The following is a 23088-nucleotide window of genomic DNA, read 5'->3' on the forward strand; positions in this document are numbered from 1 at the left end:
ACGGGAATGGTTAATCCGGTAGATTGTTGTGATGAAACTAATAAACATTTTATTTTGGGTTAAAAACCCTATGTGCTCACCAGGCTCCCAAGCCTGGCCCACTCAGTTTTCTCGTATATAGGTAGTGTCAAGAGATCACAGGAGCGATGATCTGATGAGAGATCAATGGATTATAGGCCACTAGAATAAATAGATTTTATAAGGCCTATGTTGTTTATGTTTATGCTTTTGATATGTATTAACAATGACCTCCTGAGGTTTTTAATATAATACATTTCTTCGGAAATGCTTTGATAAACTCTTTATCATATTTTTTGGAACAAATTCCGCAATATATTTCATTAAAAAATATACTCTGATTTTCAAATAAATCATAAATAAACCGGTCTTTTCTGGCCATGAATTTGGGAATGTCACAGTTGGTATCAGAGCATTAGTTTAAGCGAACTAGGATTTTGTAGGATTACTAGACTTAAACTGAGAATGCTAAGTGATTATTGTGAGATGAGTATCTGCTATATTTTAGACACGGGCACTAGTTTATTTTAGGAAATATGCCTAAAATGTTTTTATGTGCTAAATGCTTTATGTTATAGCTTTAAGAATGCCTTAAATGCTATTAATTGTTCGGGTCTATGTTTTGTTGCTGACCGGGTCTGGAAACCTTATGTGTTCAGGATTCTAAACGTTTAATTAGGATATTAGAACTGGCATGTAACCTTTCGGAGTATAAGGAGGATTTAATATGTCTATCGTAGATAAAGTTTTCCTATCTTAATTCTCGTCACTACACATTGAATGTCTGATTTGGTGTATATAATGTCATGGAAAGAACCCGAAGTGGTGTCAGAAATGCCAATGTAAATGACAATCAACAACCTCAACCCCAAGTGATTGAGCAAGTGCCAGTTGTAGTGGATGCACCTGAGCCAATGACGATCACTAGGGTACAAGCTATGATCCAGATGATGTTGGATCGTCATATGGAGGAGATAAGGCGTTTACTTCAACAAAATAGGGATGAACCTACGATGTTTGTTGAACAGCTTGAGCTGAATGATGGACAGTCAGAAGAAGGGAATTACAATAGGACTGTTAGTAAAGCGTAATCGCCAGTGGTTGGGAGGAATAACCAAGATCAAAGAGTCAAGAGGAACAGATGCAAGTATAATGAATTCACAACTTGCAAGCCATCGACTTTAATTGGGAAAGAATCAGATCCAATTGGAGTTATAGATTGGATCTCGGAGATGGAGTTGGATTTCATAACATGTGGTTGAAAGGGAAAACTACAGACCACATATGCAGTATGTCAGTTTAGAGGTCACGTTGTTCGCTAGTGGAACACTCTGGGGAAGACCATAAGCCCCAATGAGCCACTACAAACGACATAGGCAGAGCTCTTAGTATACTTCAAACGCAAGTTCTGCTCGGACCAAAATCTGCTAGAGCTGGAGAACCAATTCCTAACATTGAAGAAGGACAACATATCCATTGATGAATACACCAATTCCTTCACAGATAAAACGGAGTTTGCTTTGAACATCGTTCTAGATGAGCTGACAGAATCCGACAAGTATGCAAAGGGACTAACATGGGAGTACGTTATGCTAATACGCCAGGCACTTACTCTGGAGGAAGCTATCTGGGCTACCAAGTCTGTTGAGGAGATGATCAAGGGAAGAGCCGCCATCAAGGTTGAAGTTAGTGATAAAAGGAAGTTAGATGGATCTTTAGGGTCCAATAAGAAAAGAAAAATTTTGAATTTTCATTCGAAGAAGTTTGGAGGAAGAGGAGGTGAAGTGAAATGGTGTGAGAAGTGCAAGAAGAAGCACCTAGGGAAATGTGACAGAGGAGTCACTTGTTTTAAGTTTGGAAAGCCTAGGCACTATGCCAATGAATGCACCCTCGACAAGAAAGCTTTTTATGGGTGTAATGAAGAAGGGCACATCTTAAAGGACTGCCCGAAGAAGAAGGAGGAAGCAAGGACCAATGTACCACCGAAAACGAAAGCTAGAGCTTTCCAGATGACACTGGAAGTAGCAAGGGATGAAGTAGATGTCACTTCAGGTACCTTTCTTGTAAATGGATTGCCTGCCAATATATTATTTGATTTAGGAGCAAACTACTCCTTTATATCGCATAAGTTTGGTGAAAGACTAGCATTGCCTATAGATAAACTTAATAATACTATAGTTGTAGAAGTTGATAGTGGCAAGTTCATACTTGTTAGTAATTGCAAAAAAAACATCATCATTGACTTGAACGAGAATAAATTCCACGAGGAATTATTTCCCATTGAGTTGAATGGTTTCGACATCGTGCTAGGAATGGATTGACTTAGTACGTACGATGCTGAGATACTATGTAAGAAGAAGATGGTAAGAGTAAAACCTCCTGGAAGAGAGTCATTTATGGTGTACGGGGACAAACATAGAGTAAATTCTGGAATCATTTCCCAGATGAAAACCAGAAATTTTTTGTCCAAAGGATGCATATCATACTTGGCATTTGTGATCGATACTAAGGAGAAGAAGGAGATACAAAGTATACCCGTGGTGTGTGACTATCCTAAAGTCTTTCCTGAAAATCTTCCTGGATTTCCCCCTAATAGACAAGTGGAGTTTCGAATAGACTTGTTGTCAAGATCAACACCAATAGCGAAAGCACCATACCGATTAGCACTGGTAGAGATGAAGGAGCTTATGATGCAACTTCAGGAGTTGTTGGGAAATGGTTTCATTAGACCTATTTCATCATCCTGGGGATCTCCAATGCTATCCGTGAAGAAGAAGGATGGAAACATGAGGATGTGTATAGAATACCGAGAGCTGAACAAGGCAACCATGAAGAACAAGTACCCATTGCCAAGAATTAATGACTTGTTCGATCAACTGCAAGGTTCGAGCCATTTCTCAAAGATCAATCTTAGGCCAGGATATCATCAGCTGAAGGTGAGAGAGCAATATATTAAGAAGACTGCATTAAGAACAAGATATGGACACTACGAGTCATTGGTTATATCATTTTGACTAACTAATGCTCCAGCAGCATTCATGGATTTGATGAATAGGATTTGTAAACCATTCCTCAATAAATCCATAATAGTGCTCATAGTTGACATTCTGATATACTTAAAGAGCCAGCAGGAGCACGAAAAGCATTTGCAATAAGTATTAGAAGTCTTGAAGAAGGATAAGTTGTATGCCAAGCTCTCCAAATGTGATTTTTGGATTCGAGAAGTCCAATTCTTAGGTCATGTGGTTAACCAGGAAGGGATTATGATTGACCCAGCAAGGACTGCAACTGTGATGAAGTGGGACTGACCAAAAAGTCCCACGGAGATTTGATGATTTCTAGGATTAGCTGGATACTATCAAAGGTTTATCCAAGGCATTTCTTCGATAGCTACTCCATTGACAGCTTTGACCCATAAAGGAGCTACATATGCATGGAGTGAGAAACACGATGATGCATTTGAGAAGCTAAAGAAGAAGTTGTGTGAAACACTAATTCTTTCTTTACCTGATGAAATTGCAGACTTCACAGTTTATAATTATGGATCTGGAGTTGGGATAGGTTGAGTTCTGACCCAAAGAGATAAGGTGATAGCATATGCATCAAGACAATTGAAAGAGCACGAAAAGAACTACCCCACTCATGATCTGGAGTTAGCAGCGGTAGTATTCGCATTAAAGATATGGAGGCATTATCTTTATGGCACAAAGTGCAAACTTTTCACTGATCATAAAAGTCTTCAGTATCTCTTTAATTAGAAGGAATTAAATATGAGACAACAATGCTGGTAAGAGTTACTCAAAGAGTTGGACTATGAAATACTATACCACCATGGTAAACCAAATGTTGTAGTTGTTGCTCTAAGTTGAAAAGTCAATTTTGAAAGAAAAAGTCCAAGAGCGTTAAGAATAGAAGTTGTCTCAATGGTTGTAGAAAGCATCAAGAAAGCTCAGGAAGAAGCTTTGGAGAAAAATGACCGAAAGGAAGAACGTTTTGGCAAGATGTTGGTATTCAGTACAAATAGTCAAGGATTGAAGGTATTTCAAGATAGAATTTGGGTACCTTAGGTGGGTGGAATAAGAGATCTTTTGATGGAAGAAGCCCACAAGACCATGTACTTGATTCATCTTGGTAGCACTAAAATGTATGGGGATCTGAAACCCTACTACTGGTGGCCAGCGATGAAGCTCGATTTTGCAAGGTATGTGGCTGAGTGTGTAATATGTGCAAGGGTTAAGGCACAACATCAAAAACTGTATGGGAGTTTAGAACCTTTACCTATACCCTTGGGTAAATGGGAAGATATCACCATGGATTTTGTGACTAAACTATCTAGAATGAAGAATGGTCATGACATGACTTGGGTAGTCGTGGATCGTTTCACTAAGAGTGCACACTTTATTGCAACCAATGAGAAATGATCTATGGATAAGCTTGTATATGATTACGAGAAGGAGGTGGTAAGACTTCATGGTGTACCATTAACGATTGTATCAGATCGTGATAGTCGTTTCACGTCAAGGTATTGGAAAAGTCTACAGGAAGAAATGGGTACGAAGTTGTGTTTAAGTACAGCATACCATCCGCAGACTGATGGTCAGAGCGAAAGAAAATTCAAACACTTGAAGATATGCTAAGAGCATGTACCCTAGAATTCCAAGGTAACTGGGATGAGCACTTACCTTTGGTAGATTTTTCATACAATAATGGTTACCATTCGAGCATCAATATGGCACCTTATCAAGCTTTGTATGGACAGAAGTGTCGTACACCATCTTGTTGGCTTGAGGCTGGAAAAAAGCAGCTTACGGGCCCAGAGATAGTATGTCAGACTGTTGAAAAGCTGAAGGTGATTAGAGAAATAATGTTAGCACCTCAAGATCGTCAAAAGAGTTATGCTGACAAAAAGCGATGACTGATGACATTCGAAGTTAGAGATTCGGTTTTGCTTAAAGTCTCACCATGGAAGGGACTTATAAGATTTCTTAAGAGAGGAAAGTTAAGTCCAAGATTAATTGGACCGTGCAAAGTTCTTCATAGGATTGAGAACCAAGCTTACAAGCTGGAGTTTCCAGAAGAACTAGATGGTATTCATAACACTTTCCATGTGTGTTACTTGAGGAAGTTCACAGGAGAAGTTCCCAATATAATTCCAATTTCAGAGTTAAGGATAGATGAAAATAAGAGGCTAATCGAAGAGCCTGTGGCAATCGTTAACCGTAAGACTAAAAAGCTACGACGTAAGATGGTCGACTTAGTGCTTGTGTGACGGAAACATACGAATGGGCCGAACCTCACCTGGGAAATAGAGAGTGACATGATGAGTCGCTATCCACATCTGTTTGTTGATGCATGATTCTAGGACGGAATCATCTTAAGGAGGAGAGAATTGTAACGCCCGTGTTTCTAGGCTAAGCATTAACATAATGGTGTAATAGTTAGGATCAACAATTATAACCTATTTTGAAGTAATAAAGAGGAGTTATTTGAATATTATGTGATTCTATGTGTCTTATACTTAATTATAAGATATAATAAGTTAAGAATAAAAATAAGTGTCAAAAATAAAATAATAGATATGCCAATATTTATGAAGGACGTTGTATTGGTCGGGACAAGGATTCTAGAGATATAAAGAACGTCGAAATCCGACTTATAACGAAGAAGTTATGACCTGTCGATGTTTCACGACAAAACCAGCACTACACCGACAATCATAAAAAATGAATTTATGATAGAGTACATTTTAGCCTTAGAGTTCTAAACAAAAGTCGTAGAGTACGTCTCCACCTTTGCGTGGATATAAAGAACGTCAAAAACGGAGCTCGTATGGAAAAGTTGTGACCTTCGGAAGATACAGCTGTGTAAGAGCGTAACATGTGTCAAAAACCCTAATTTGCTTGGACTCACAACATGAGCACTAATTCTCACGACGTCAGGAGTCAAAACGCCACATTTCGGACCTAGAAGATGCATGGCAAGTCTACGAAGTGATAAGTCAAAAGCTCAGGACGTGAACAAGGATTTCTCATGTTGTGAGGAGTCAAAGGGACACCATCCGAAGCTAGGGACCAAATGCCAGGTCTACGAGGTGATCAGGATCGAGCTCATGACATGAACGTGCTTAGCTCATGAAATGAGAGGCCAAAAATCTGCCTATAAATAGCAAGTTCGACCTTAGCCATTACACCTAAATTTCTTATCTCTCTCTCTCTCTCTATATATATATATATATATATATATATATATATATATCATTTGTTGAATCCGTTCCGCATCCCGAGCCCGACAATCATGAACTGCTGACCGTTTTTAGTTAGATACTATCAACTCACGCTATTAAGGTGAGTGCATAGTTACTTTTATCTGACACGTAGATATGAAGTATTTTATATAAATTACATGCTATGTGTGCATATTATCTATTTACTTGTTATCTATGCTAGATGAACACTATTGTACATGTTTTAAATGATTTAAACTGGATATTTATTTTATATCTACAAATATATTGGGGTAAAACATGGGTAGCTGAAATAGTTGGTGTCTGATGAAATAAAATGATGAGAGACCTCGATGTTGTTGTTGATTCAGTCATTTTGCAGAGTATAGATGACTACCACAGACTTTTCTAGACGGTCTAGTGGAACGCTAGCAGGCCCGCAACCTGTAGGTGTTTGTGAACGATGTGCTCACAGGTGTACTCTATCCCCGTCATGGTTGCCTTACGAACATTTATTGTTGAGGAACCCCCTTAGTAGTAGTGTCTATCCCGATGAAAATCCTTAGGATAAGTCCCTTATGACAGGTATTTTAGGGACGTAAAGTGAGGATAACGGGAATGGGTAATCGGGTTGATTGTTGTGATGAAGCTTATAAACTATTTATTGTGGGTTGAAAACCCTATGTGCTCACCAGGCTCCTAATTTTGACCCACTCGGTTTTCTCATATACAAGTAGTGGCAAGAGAGCACAGGAGTGACGATATGATAAGAGATCAATGGATTATAGGCCACTAGAATAAATAGATATTATAAGTCCTATGTTGTCTATGTTTATGATTTTGATATGTATTAAATGATATCCTACGGTTTTTAATATAATAGATTTGTTCGGAAATGTTTTGATAAATTCTTTATCATATTTTTTGGAACAAATCTCTCAATATATTTCATTAAAATATACTCTGATTTTCAAATAAAGCATAAATAAACCGGTCTTTTCTATTTGTGAATTCGGGGATATTACACTAGCACTAAAACCGTGTTAAGAAACCAACAAGCATCAATTCTCAACATTGAGAATCAATTTGGTAAAATATCAAAGGTATTACAATATAGATTTTTGGGGACTCTATCGAGCTACACTAAGTCAAACCCTAAGAAAATGTAGTTGGAGGCAACCCAATGACCGACTAAAGACTCCATAAATAAGTTCTAGTAGGAGGCAACCCGAATGACCGATTTAAGCTTTCTTACATTTTGTTTTTATTTATTCTAATTTACTTAGTTTTAACTAATTAGTTTCCATGCATTCATTTATCATTTAAAATTTAATTCCCAAGCTTTATAAAATAATTGCAAAAAAACTTAAAGTTGATATAAAATGAAAACTTAGAAAATAAGATTCCACAATCGAAATCGCATCGAGATAAACATAAATGCATCGTGAAATAATGAATCAACATAAACCCTAACTCAGTCGCTATTCACATGCAACATACATGTTTTAAAATCGTGTTTTGTAATTTTAAAAAGTGAATAATATTGTGAAATATTATATGTTTAAGAGTGTTAAGTTCTAACAAGATAACTTTTAACTAGAATTGAAGTAAAACTATGTTTAGAATCACTCAGAAAGTATGTGAAGTCGTATGAGATTCCAATCAAAAGGAAAATAATGAAATTAAACGAAAATATATAAAATTTGAAATAGATAATTTCATTAGAAAAATTTATGCGAAAACCTCATTGAAATCCGAGTTATAACGAAGATGTTATGACCAATCGAAGATCAGTGACAAAACCGGCACGACGTCGAATAACGTAAAAAGTGAGTTTTTGATAAACTACTTTTTAGCCTATATGATCTAAATGAAATTTGTAGTATTCATTAAACTGAGAATTTTCATAAAAAGAACGTCCAAATCTGACTTTGTATGAGGAAGTAATTAATTTTCTAAGCTTCGATATAGTAGTAGACATCTAAAAACTCGAAATAAAGATCGAGTAATTTTTAGCCGACATGACCTAAACGAGAATTGAAGGTCTCGTCAATAGTAATACAACGGTAAAAAGACATACGAGAACAGACATCGAATGAATAAGTTATGAATTTTTAACGGATTTTCCTGTCCCAATCTGTTAAAAATAATAATATTAAAAATAAAGTCAAATTTGCCAACGGAATCTAAACGAACGTTGTAGAGCATAAGTTCACCTGTGAATTCATATAAAGAAAGTTAAAAATAGAGTTCGTATACAAAATATACGAATTTTGAAGTTTTTAGTGCAAACTTCGAAAATGACCCGAAGGGGGAACGCCCAGCGTTCGCATGCAGAGTAAGAAGTCAGCCACGTCTTTCTCTCTTTGCACAAGGTGACACGCATTGCACAATCATGCCACATCCGAGCCCGAGTGTCGATCAGGCAACACCTCGCATGTACCCCCTGCATACGAGGGTTACACCCCGCGTACTGAGCCACCTCGTAGTACGCCCAACGTACCGAGGACTTATGCCCAACGTAGTCAGCAGCTTCGCACACTATAAATAGAAACCGAGGGTCTCCAGATTTATGTTACATTTTCTTACATCTTTCACCCTCTACTCTCTCCCAGTTGACCCTAACACCCCCTGAAGCCCCGGTATCATTCCCGACACCCGAAGCAAGTCCCGACACTCCGGAGTTCCTGAGCAAGTTATATTTTCAAGTCGAAACTCTACCCGAGTAAGGCCAATTTTCAACTAAAATCCCCGGTCTCATCACGAAAAGTCATATTTAGAGCCAAATTGTTGCCTAAATTATCATTTATTCCCCGTTTATTTCACGGTGATTTCAATACATAGGAACAATTGTATGTTATGTGTTATATGTGCTATGTGCTTTTCTGTATTATTATCTCGTGTTGTTATTCCATGCTATATTAGTAGCAAAGTTATAGCCTTGACCGTGTGATCAGTGAAAGGAGTTAGATTCATGGTGGTATTGGTATGTAGCATATGGCCATGTAGAGCATATCTCATAAGAGAATGACTTATATTCTATGGTATTGGAAGAACGTTAGATAGGGATGAAAGCCTGAAATCTACTAAAATGTTTAATCAGAAATTGTATGTCTTTTGTACCATTTGGGCCGAAGCGTTATTGATGTATATCAAATATTGAAATTGTTATGTCTCTTTGATTGTATATCATTGAATCAGATCATCGATTGATATGGAAAGCTTATCGCATGATTCACATATGCCTTTGTTGTTCCTTGTTCCTCTTTGCTTCTGCCATATTGAAGTGTGTGTGTGTGTGTGTGTGTGTGTATATATATATATATATGGCATAACGTTATATTGCATCTATTATTGAACTCACTAACCGTCACTGCTTACCCTCTCAATGTTTAACAATTGCAGAAGATAAGCAATCAGTATAGTTATATATTAATAGAAGAATTTGAATAGTTTGAAACTATTTTATTTTGTACTTGTATATGTATAAAACTATAGTATCATGGGTAGTTATCTAATATACAACACTTTGTAATAGTCGGTTTGTATCCAGTCTTTTGTAAACAAAAATTATCAATGTAAATTATTATCTGTGAATATGCATGTAGCATGTTTTGGAGTAATAATGTTTTAATTATGAAAGCGAGGGTCTTTCAAATTCATGGTATCAGAGCAGTAGTTTAAGTGAACTAAATCCCACGGATTGGTATTTAGACTTAAACTATTGGAAGTTTAATATATGAATGGATGTATTGTAAGTATATAGATACAAACCACAACACTTAAGTAAAGTATTAGGTAATAATAAATCCTAATATTCTAAAAAACTATATTAGTCCAAATTTCAGAGCAATGGCTGAACAGGTGAGTAGGCATACACCAGAGGTGGGTGGAGTTCCTCGTCCTGATGAAGGAGACACTCCAGTATCCCTTTGTGAGGAGCAACTTATGGGTAAACTCATTGGTTTTATTCGGCAGAATCTCGAAGAACATAAAAAGAATAATGGTAAAGGCAAAGAGAAAGTCACCGGAGAATCTTCAAAGGGAGAGACGAGATGCCTCTCATTCAAAACCTTCAAGAGTAGTGGTGCTACAGAATTTTTTTGGTGTCCTTAATCCCATAGTTTTTTTTAACTTGGATTCAGAACACACAGAAAGTGCTTCGTATTTCTCATGTGGATAATGAAGACAAAGCTAATTATGCTTCTGCAATGCTCATCAGAGAAGCATTGGTCTAGTGGGAAGCAGCATACGAAGCTCTCAACGAGTATGAACAAGAGAATAAAGTGGTTGAAATGACTGTGAATGAGTATGAAACTCAGTTTGCTAGAGAGGAATGATTATGAATAAACAGGGAGGAATGACTGTGAATGAGTATGAAACAAAGAATAAACATATAAAGCATTGGTCTTGAGAAATGTTCAAAACTCGTTTGCGAGGGAAGTACTGTCCTCTGGATATGTGGAGGAGATTGGAGAAGGAATTCCTCGATCTTAAACCGGGAGGAATGACTATGAATGAGTATGAAACTCTGATTAATCAAAGAGCAAGGTTTTCTATAAAGTATACTCTAACTGAAGACGAGAAAATTCAGTTATTCATGGAGGGACTACGACACGAAATCCACGATTTCGTTCTCAATCAGGATGTTCTATCACTCAATAAAGTAGTTATGTATGCTCGAAGATGCGATCATGACTTAGAAATACATGGTGTATCCGTTCTCAATCAGGATGTTCTATCACTCAATCGGGTATGCCATCTAATGCTCGATAAATCTTTTATCGTATTCATTGACGATATTCTAATTCATTCCACGTCTAAATCTGATCATACCATTCAAATTTGTAAGGTATTAGAACTTCTTTGAAAGGAGAAACTATATGCTAAATTCTCGGTATGTGAATTTTTGCTTCGCCAAGTTCAGTTTCTTGGTCATGTGATTTCTGGTGACGGTGTATCCGTAGATCCTACCAAAATCGAAACCATTAAGAATTGGGAAGTGCCCTATAATCCTTCTGAAATTCATAGTTTCTTGGGTCTCACGGGATATTACCGAAGGTTCATTAAAGACTTTTCCCGTATAGTTGTACCCGTCATAAGTCTTACACAAAAGGAAACAAAGTTCGAATGGGGAGAAGCCCGAGAAAAAGCTTTCTCAACTCTAAAAGATATTTTGACTCATGCTCCAATCTTATCACTTCAAGAAGGTGATAATGATTTCTCCGTGTATAGTGATGCTTATAGGTTGGGACTCGGTTGTGTGTTGATGCAACATGGTAAAGTGATAGCTTATGCCTCAAAATAACTGAAAGAGTATGAAAAGAATTATCCCACCCATGACCTCGAACTCGTTGTCATAGTATTTTCCTTAAAACTTTAGAGGCATTATGTTTTTGGTACAAAATGCCAATTGTTTACCGACCACAAAATTCTCAAGTATATATTCAATCAACAAATTTTAAATATGAGACAACAGCGAGCCATGAAGCTGATCAAAGAATATGACTGTGAAATCCTATACCATCCTAAAAAGGCCAATGTAGTTGTTGATGCACTTAGCAGATAAGTTTATCGTAATAGTATGTGTTATGCTATTAGTCCACTACATTAACGTTCACTACTCTTGATGAACTAGAGAAATGGAAAATAGAGGCCTTAAAGTCAGAAAATGTGAAGAAAGAAGGGGTGGTACATCATGCTGATGTTTTACTTGATGATCCACGAGGATTAAAAGTATGGATTCCAAATATTGGCGGATTAAGACATAATATTTTGGATGAAGCCCCTAAATCTAAACTATCAATACATCTTGGTAAAAGTAAAATGTACTATGATGTACTAGCTGATTATTGGTGGCCTGGATTAAAGAGAGACATTGGAAGACATGTGCAGGAATGTCTAGTATGCTTACAAGTCAAAAGAGAACACCAAAAGTGTTACGGAACCCCAGAAAGTCTTAGTGTTCCTGTATGGAAATGGGAAGATTTGTCCATGGATTTCATTACCAAATTTCCAAAGACTTCTAGACAACATGATAACATTTAGGTAATTGTAGACCGCCTAACTAAGAGTGCACATTTTCTCTCCATGCATGAAACGGTTCCAATGGAGAAATACGCACAAGTGTAATTGGATGAAATTATTGCAAGACATGGTGTGCCACTAAGGATTATTTCCAATCATGATACTCGCTTCACTTCTCATTTTTAGGCGAGCATGCAACGTGAATTGGGATCTCGAGTTGCTCTCAGTACAGCTTATCAGCCCCATACAGATGGTCAAACGGAGTGAACGATCCAAACAGTAGAATATATGCGTCGTGCATGTATCTTTGAGTTCGGTGGTAACTGGGATAAGTACTTACTTCTTGTCGAATTTTCGTATAATAATAGTTACCACACTTCAATCAAAATGCCACCATATGAAGCATTATATGGTCATAAATTTCGTACTCCTTTATGTTGGCGTGATATAGGACAAAAAATCCTTGGATGCCCTGAAATGATTCAAGACACCACCGACAAGATTCAAACCGTACGAGATAGAATGAAAGCGGCCCAGGATCGATAGAAGTCTTATGTAGAAAAGAGGAGACGACCCATAGAATTATAGGTGGGTGATTCGTAATGCTGAAGGTATCCCGACGGAAAGGCATTATGCGATTTGGGAAGAAAGGAAAAGTAAGTCCTAGATTTATTGGTCCTTTCAAAATCATCCAGAGGATTGGTAAATAAGCATACCGCTTGGAATTACCGGAGGATTTGGCAGGTATTCATGATGTATTTCATGTAAGTTATATGCGTAAATGCTTGAGCATTTATGACGAAACAGTCCCGTTATTCGAGGTGAAACTCGATAATAAATTAAGATATGTGGAAGACCGTGAAGAGATCGTAAATGAAAGAACGATTGAGCTACGTAATAAAGAAGTAGAGTTAGTGCTCGTCAAGTGGAAACACCATCGAGTCCCAAATTATACTTGGGAAAATAAGAATGAGATAAGAGCGAAATATCCTCATTTGTTTTAATCCATGTAATTTCGGGGACGAAATTCTGAAAAGGATGAGGTATTTGTAACATACATGTTTTGAAATTGTGTTTTGTAATTTTAAAAAGTGAATAATATTATGAAATATTATATGTTTAAGAGTATTGATTTCAAACAAGATAGTTTTTACTAGAATTAAAGTAAAACTATGTTTAGAGAAAGTATTAGAAGTCTTATTAGATTCCAATCAAAAGTCATATATTGAAATTTTACGAAAATATATAAAATATGAAATAAGTTGAATTTTATTATTGAAACTTGTAGATAATTTTATTAGACCATTTAGGAGAAAACCTCATCGAAATCCGAGTTATAACGAAAAAATTATGACCAATCGAAGATCTGTGACAAAACCAGCACAACGCTAAATGACGTAAAAAGTGAGTTTTCGATAAACCACATTTTAGCCTATATAATCTAAATGAAAGTTGTAGCATTCGTTAAACAGAGAATTTTTATAAAAAGAACGTCCAAATCTTACTTCGTATGAGGAAATTATGAATTTTCTAAGTTTCGATATAGTTGTAGACAGCTAAAAACTCAAAATAAAGATCGATTGATTTTTAGCCCACACGACCTAAACGAGAATCGAATATCTCATCAATAGTAACACAACAGTAAAAAGAAAGATGAGAACGGACATCAAATAAAGAAGTTATGAATTTTTAACGGATTTTCCTATCCCCGTCTTCTAAAAATAATAATATTAAAAATAAAGTCAAAATTTGCCGACGAAATCTAAACGAAAGTGGTAGAGCATAATTTTACCTACGTGTGCATATAAATAACGTTTAAACCAAGTTTGTACGCAAAAGATACAATTTTTTGAAGTTTTTAGCACAAACTTCGAAAATGGTCCGAAGGGGGAACGCCCAACGTTCGCATGCACAGTCAGAGTTGGCCACGTCCTTCTCTCTTCGCACGAGGTGACACACATAGCACAATCTTGCCACATCCAAGCCCGAGTTCCGATTATACAACACCTTGCATGTACAACCCGCGTATCGAGCCGCCTCGTAATACACCTAGCGTACCGAGGACTTACACCCAATGTAGTCAACAGCTTCGCACACTATAAATAGAAATTGAGGGTCTCCGAATTTTCGTTACATTTTCTTACATCTTTCACCATCTACTCTCTCCTAATTTACCCTAACACCTCCCCCCCCCAACCCCCCCCCCCCCCACGCCCGGAAGCCCCGATATCATTCCTGATACTCGAAGCAAGTCCCGACGCTCTGGAGTTCCCGAGAAAATTATATTTTCAAGTTGAAACTCTACCCGAGTAAGGTCGGTTTTCAACTAAAATCCACTGTTTCATCACAAAAAGTCATATTTAGAGCCAAAGTGCTGCCCAAATTATCATTTATTCCCCGGTGACTTCACAATGAGTTCAATACATAGGAAATATTGTATGTTATGTGTTATATGTGCTACGTGCTTTTTCGTATTATTATCTCGTGTTGTTATTCCATGCTATATTGGTAGCAAACTTATACCTTTGACCATGTGATCAGTGAAAGGACTTAGATTCACAGTGGTACTGGTATGTAGCCTCCGGCCATGTAGAGAATGTCTCGTAAGTGAATGACTTCTATTCTATGGTATTGGCAGAACTTTAGATAGAGCTGAAAGCCTGAAATCTACTAAAATGTTTAATCAGAAATTGTATGTCTTCTGTTACATTTGGGTCGAAGCGTTATTGATGTATATCAAATATTGAAATTTTTATGTCTCATTGATTGTATATCATTGAATCAAATCATCGATTGATATGGAAAGCTTATCCACTACTAGAAAACAACCCTTTAATGACGCAAAAAAAAAATATTACTTGTTGATAGAGGACGCGAATTTGTGTGTGCCCTAAACAATAATGTCAGTTTTGCAAAATTTGAAGGATAAAGGACAGGCATTAGTTCGTGCCCTAAAATTAGTGTCCAACAAAAAAATTATAAACAAGGAGGACACCTATCATAAAAAAGGGCGTCGTGTAAATGTGTCGCTTTATATTTTTTAAGGAAGGCGCGCGCGTTCTCTTGGGGAATGAAATCCTAAAAAATTAAACACCCCGCTTGATGCATGTCCTTCTTTTCTTTCTAAAATCCTCTACCAAAAACCCTAATAATCCTTTAAGCAGCTCGTCTTCCATTGCCTTTGCATTCTCTCTCTCTCTCTCTCTCTCTCTCTCTCTCTGTTTCTCTCTCTTTCTCTCTCTCTATATATATATATCTTCTATTTGAAAGCCCTAAGCCGCCACCACCAGCATCGAACCTCATAAGCTTTAAGAGTTCGAAGTGCCTACGCAAATACTTCCGCCATCTCAAGATGTCAGTTCAAGATCGGAACGCCACATTGCAGAACACGATGTCATGATCATCTCCACAAACCGTCGTCGAATGCAGAGAAAACGAATGCGACTGGGTCTGGAACGAAATCAAAGCCGAAGCTCGCCGTGACGCCAAATCTGAACCATCCCTCTCCAGTTACCACTACTCCACCATCATCTCCCACTCATCTCTCACACGCTCTCTCTCTCTCTCTCTCTCTCTCTCTATATATATATATATATATATATATACATTTACGAAACAAAATCTACTCCTCCACCCTCCTTTGCGATCTTGTCCTAAACACCTTCTCCTCCGACCCATATCTCCTCTCCGCCACCATTGCTGACCTACGAGCCGCCCGTCAACGAGACTCTGCATGCATCTCCTTCGCTACAACAGGTAAGAGCTCATCATTAAGCTTCAAATGATTTCCTGACGGTCAAATCCGAGAATTAGTTTGTTAAAATCATGGAATTAGAGCCTGGTAGTGCAAAAGACTCAAATAGTTTTTTCTTTCCAGTGACATCCTCCAGAAACGCAAAGTGGTGATACTCAGCCTTTCACAATGTCACCGCCATGGTTGGTGTCGGTGTCCTCAGTCTTCCTTACTCCCTATCTCAACTCGGATGGTATCACTTTTCCTTCAATCCAAGTCTTCTCTGTAAGATTCTTTTTTGGTTTAAACGATTCACACAACATGTTCGATGAAAATCCCCACACAAAATCCACTTTCATAATATACAATCTGTTTGATTCAGGGGCTTTGGAATCACAGTACTAGTCCTATCCTGGTTGATTAAACTCTACACACTATGGCAAATGGTGGAAATGACACGAAATGGTTCCAGGAAAAAGATTTGACAGATACCGTGAGCTAAGGCAACATGCTTTTGGTGAAAAACTCAGGATTTATGTTGTAGTCACTCTACACAAGGACCACTATCCAATCCTCTTTCAACTTGTGTCTTTCCTTCTTATGATATATTCTTGATTGTAAGGAAGTATACAGTCACTTAGGAGCCATTGGTGTTACCAGAAAGTAGGTTCCCCTGTTCTGCTGCTTACACCTATTTGGAAACTATTTTTAATATGCTTTTATATACTCACACATTACTAGAAGCTATTTTATTCACTATTTTTTGTTGTATGAAGATTTAATGCAATTTGTTTAAGAAACTGTGAGGCTTAGACATGCTTCATCTTCAAAGAAGCTAATTTATCTGGTTGGAGATTCCTTTGGTGGATCTTTAGGTCTAGTTAGTTTCTGATTTCGATGAAAGATGGATCACTTTTACTGAAATGGAGGTTTGCTAGTTAGTTTCATACTTAAAAATATCTTGTTCTATTATTTATACAGTTTATCATTTTAATTTGTTTCTTTTTTATTATTATTGTAAGAAGACTGAAGCACAAGGGTGTGCAATCATTGAGGTTCTTAGTAGAGAGAAGAGTAATGAAGTGCTTGTTGCACTCTATTCGTACATCTGTTCATAGGGATCATCTTTACTTTCTGCAGATCTTTCTAGTTCTGATGTTACAGATTCTGGTTTGCTACATATTAAAGAATGCAAGAATGTTGAGGCTTGAAACCTTAATTTCTGTGAACATATCTCTGATGTTAGGCTTGAATACATTACTGGTAATCTCTTGTAATGATTCTTTATTGAATTTGAAGGAAACAATCTTAATAATTTTTTTTCAGGTCTTTCAAACTTGACAAGTTTAAGTTTGAAGAGGAACACAAACATCACTACAAAAGGATTGAGTGTGCTTTCTGGGTTGGTCAATTTGTCAAAGTTGGACCTCATAAGATGTTCTGGAATCCATGGTGGCCTTGTCCATTTAAGAGGTCTTTTTTCTTGTACCTCATAATTAATATTCAATAATTAGAATTAGATATTCAAGTATAATGAATATATGGAAGGTTTAAAAAAGCTTGAGGCACTTAATATGAACTATTGTAATTGCATTACCGATGCTGATATGAAGCCTCTCTCTAGTAGCTTTGTAATATAAACTTTACTATAAACTTGAAAGAATTTAAATATGGTGTATTGTTTATGCTGATGATTCATTATTGTTTATGTTTCATACCTAAGAAACTTGAAAGAATTACAAATCTCCAGTAGCAAGGTCACAGATAATGGTGTCACATTCTTGAAAGGTCACTTGAATTATTTCTAGTGAAAGATATTTTTTTATGTAAATTAAAATCTAAGTAAATTTACTTTTTTCAAGTTTACACAAGCTTGCATTGCTGAATATGGAACGTTGCCCTATTACTGCATCATGCCTAGATTCACTTTCACGTTCTCATTTTATTTTCTTTTTTGTAATATGATTATACAACTAGATGTTTGACTTTTTTATTTCACTCGTTTGTTTTATGTAGATCTTGTTGCTCTACTTTTTCTGAATGTAAGCAGATTTAATATCACTGATGATGGGTGTGACAAGTTTTCAAGTAAGGATTTGTATCCTTATATTTATTTTTTTCATTAATTTATCTTAAAAATCATTAATTTATAACTATGGAGGTCTACTTATACAGAATTGAAGTCTCTAAAAGCGTTGAACTTGGGATTCAATGATATGTCAGATGCTATCTTGTCACACCTAAAAGGTGAACTCTTAACATTCATATGTACTTAATATTCATGTGTATTTTCCAAAAGTTCATACACACAAACTTTTACAAATGCAGGTTCGATAAATTTGGAGAGCTTGAATCCGGATTCATGTAGAATTGGGTATAAAGGACTTGTTCACTTAGCAGGTAATTCTGTTAACAATCATCTTTATTATATATTGATGTATCCATATCCATATGTTGATAATTTGATGTGTGTGTGTGTGTGTTTCAGGCCTTGTTCATTTGAAATGTTTAGAGTTGTCTGATACAGAAGTTGGAAACAATGGTCTTCGCCATCTCTTTGGTTAATAGTATATTTGATCATGATCCAATCTTGTTTGACCCTTTGACTTGGAGTTGACTTTACATGATCTTGATTGTTGCAGGTTTGGTGAATTTGGAAAGTTTGAATCTTTCATTCACACTTATTACAGATGGAGGTTTGCAACACTTGGCAGTGAAACGGATATTTGCATTAATTTCACAACCCCTTGAGGACTTTAAAGATCTTTATTATCCGTCATTGCTGAATGGGTTTCATGTATGGTACAAAGCTTTTTCTCCAATCATATTTATCTTATTAGAGGGGCTTTGTTTCTACTATATGCCAATATGCTTTCCTGAGACTCTAGTTCTTTTGGGTTCAATTGCAGTCAAACCACAAGCTTCCGGGGCCAATTCAGTTGCTAAGACCTTTTCTGAATTCAAACACCTTCTTCTTGTAAATAAGTTTAATAGCAAAGTTAGTACTTTCTTGTGTATAAGTTCTATTAGAAGACAAGCATATTTTTGAACCCTTTGAGATTTATCTATTTGTCTACTATTAGAATGATTATTTGTATGACATTAACTTTTGTGCAATGTATTATATTTTTTTTATATGGTGTTTTATTTTTTATTATGAGACATGAAATGCAAATTTAATTTGAAAATTATGAAATCTATAAAAAAAAATTTAAAATTAAAATTACGATACGCAAAAACGTGTGTCATCTTCATTTATGACATGGCCTTTCTTGACAGCAACTTCAATGAGACGAATTGCGTGTCATAAATGCGTGTCGTAAATACGAGTCATCTATAGAGGACGCGCAAAAGCGCGTCGTCTCTCGTTATGACGAGCCTTCCTTGACGCGCATTTGCACGTCGTCTGAGCATTTTACAACGCACAATGAGCGTCGTAAAAGGCTGTTTTTTTAGTAGTGATTGCATGATTCACATATGCCTTTGTTACTCCTTGTTCCTCTTTGCTTCTGCCATATTGAAGTGTGTGTGTGTGTGTGTCTATATATATATATATATATATATATATATATATATATATATATATATATATATATGGCATAATGTTATATTGTATCCATTATTGAACTCACTAAGCGTCACTGCTTACCCTCTCAATGTTTAACAATTGCAGGAGATAAGCAATCAATATAGTTATATACTGATAGAAGATTTTAAATAGTTTGAAACTATTGTATTTTGTACTTATGTGTGTATAAAACTATAGTATCATGGGTAGTTATGTAACGTACAACACTTTGTAATAGTTGGTTTGTATTCAGTCGTTTGTAAATAAAAATTATCAATGTAAATTATTATCTGTGAATATGCATGTAACATGTTTTGGAGTAATAATGTTTCAATAATGTTTCAATTATGAAAGCGAGGGTCTTTCAATTATGTTTTTATTATTTTTCTCCACTTTTTTCATCATTCTCTCATTCATTCTTACAAGATAAAAATTTTCTTCCCAAAAGAAACACCCATTCTTATCCAAGGTATGATTCAAACATCTCTTTATGCTTTTATTTAAATGTTAAATATATGGATGCAAACCTACCTCTCTAATTAATTGTTTTTAGGGTCAAAAGCAAGTTTTGTGCTCTAAAAAAATTCTTTGTTACAAAAGAGTAATTGGTTTTATTCTAGAAGCACCGAATTGTATTAAGATTAAACTGACTAAACTTGAAATTTTGTGAAATGTTTTTTTCGACAAAAATAGCACCACGATCCTTTATCATCGTGCTGGGATTTTTAATCAAAACAAATCTTAATTTCTTAATTGCATTCTAAATTATTTGAGTTATTAACAGACAAGTGATCAACAAATTTTGAAGTTCCCAAAAGAATAATCCATATTCCAAGAGGAATCTTTACAAATCTATGTTTGCTAATCTTACAAAAACAGAGATTTTTGTTCCACAATCTTTCAACTAGGGAACATTAACTTCAATTGGGATAGATCAAAAAGTCTCATTCTATCTTACCAAATCATTAGTTTCTTAATATAATGACATCTTGTTTATATATTTGGATTGGCAAAATATTTTTAACATAAAATAGGTGCTTTATAGATAGTTGATAATAGAATTATATGCCAAATGTTTAGTTTAATTTTGATGTTACAAATTACTATGAATATAACTATAATGCCTGTAATTTCGGTTAAGACAAATGGAATATAATAAGTAATAAATATTATAATTTAAAACACTTGAATATGGAACTTGTTAGTCATATGTGTTGTAGACTACATATTATAAGCATTTTGGTAGATTTGTCGATAAGCGATAAAATAACGTTTTCAATAGAAGATTATTTAGCATAAATAATCTTGATGAAGTTGTAGTAGTTGTGATGTTGATTCTGTAGATATAAGGAGCTCTTAAATCCGACTTCGTATGAAGAAGTAATATTTCTTCGAAGTTTCGTGATTAAACTGACACAGCTATGCGTGACATAAAAAGTGGATCGAAGATAACTTGCTTATTAGCCAAATTAATCTAAATAAAATTCGTAGTAATCATTAAAGCAAACTCGATCATATATAGAATGTCCAAATTTGACATCATATGAGGAAGTTATGATTTTTAGAAGTTTCAGCGCAGCTATGTTAACACCGAAATCGAAATTCAAATCAGTTGATTGTTAGGAAAAACATTATAATCGATAGTTTAAGATCTCTTGATTAGGAGTCCTTTGATGTAGAGACAGTAAAAAAACTGATGTCATATGAAAGAGTTATGATTTTTATACAAACTTTAACAGTCTAAGCTTGTTAAATATATAACTTTAAAAATAAATTGAGAATTAGTCGACAGAGCCTAAACGATATTTGTAGTACTCATCGATAGATACACGTGAAGTGGATATAAAGAACGTCGAAAATGAATATTCTACAAAGAAGATATGAAGTTTTGAAAAACTATAAATTTATGCATGTGGTGCTTGGCACAGCACACACACATTCTAGAAGTAGATGATGCGAACCACAAAGAGATTGACACATGGCAGCATTTCATAGGAGCGGCGTCAACGAAAGTGCACGATATGCTCCTTGATAGCCACGACGCCCCTTCCAAATTCCCTAATTCTTATAATTCTCTCTGAAAACTCTCTGGTCCTGAAAGTCCAACTTTTCCGGACTTTTGAGCATTTTAGCTAGGCTCTGGATTAGCTAGGATCCAGACGAAAAGAAGCTTTCAGGTTGAAGTTCTTCCTGTGCAATTTTCCGATTTTCGCTAAAATTTATGTAATTTTATCTTAATTCAAGTGTAACTTATATTTATACCTATAGTCGTTATTTTGAATTTAAAAATAAGATTTATCAATGAATCCAAGTCATGATAGTGATTGATCTACTTATGGAAATGATGTCTATGCTAGATGTAGTGAGGTGTTCAAATTAAGATTTCCATGCAGTATACTTTGTATACCAAACGGACCATACCTTCAATATGATCTTACCTGGTTGTTCCTTACTTGATAAATATTGATGAAGACATTAGGATTAGTGAAGAATATAGACTATCATTAGTCACTACGAATACAAGACTAAGACTTAGTGATGTTCATACTTAGGTCATATCAAAGAAAAAGCTAAAGTGCTAGGCAATACATTGCCCAAGATTTGAGTCATCCACTTTTAACTAGTGAATGCATAGTTACTTTCATCTTATTCATAGATATGAAGTAATTAACTACTTATATTATATATTTGCAATATTTGTGAATATTACTTAGTTGGTTACACTATACTAGGCGAATGACCGCACGTTGCGTAAAACACTTATATAGTTGAAGTGTTATATATATATATATATATATATATATATATATATATATATATATATATATATATATATATTAAATATAACAATTACGTTTTTATAAAATTTGATATAATAATTCATATATTAAATTGATATAATATTGATTATTTCGAATTATATATATATATATATATATATATATATATATATATATATATATATATTATAACTGCATAATTTCAATCGTTTGAATGACTTCTACCTGCAAGTTACACGAAAATAAAATTAAATATAATATATATTTTAACGTTAGTTATAGTTGTCGTTATTGTTAATTAATTTTTTAAAAATTATTTGCTTAATGTTTTAATTTCTATCATTATAATTATTGAAAACAACAAACATTGTTTTTTTGATTTTAAATGTGACATTGTAATCATTATATAGAGTTATTTTTAACTATTGTTATTGTAAGTTATTTTAAGCTACTTATTTGAAAACTTTTAACGATTATAAAAATATCTTTAGGAAATATTTTAGTTAAATTAAGATTACAATTTAGATTTTGTATTTATCACTACAATTTATCACTTTTAACTATTTACAAAATATATTCTTTGGTTTTTTAAGTGGAACTGAAATTTATATGTAGATTTCAATGCAATGTTATATTTAAATTAACAAGTTAAGTATTTTATCTAAATTGTTCAAAAATTATAGATTTAAATTGATAATGGTTTACATACAACAACAATTTAAATCTAATAAATTACGTA

The 23088-nt window shown here is 35.0% G+C and overlaps 1 pseudogene; it reads left to right on the top strand.

Annotated features, from left to right (window-relative positions):
- Positions 1 to 824: 824 nt before the first annotated feature.
- LOC145039870 (uncharacterized) lies at positions 825 to 19050 on the top strand (annotated as a pseudogene).
- Positions 19051 to 23088: the final 4038 nt, after the last annotated feature.

The sequence above is a fragment of the Lactuca saligna genome, chromosome 4, assembly GCF_052625555.1.
Source record: "Lactuca saligna cultivar CGN05327 chromosome 4, ASM5262555v1, whole genome shotgun sequence".
Lineage (NCBI taxonomy): Eukaryota > Viridiplantae > Streptophyta > Magnoliopsida > Asterales > Asteraceae > Lactuca > Lactuca saligna.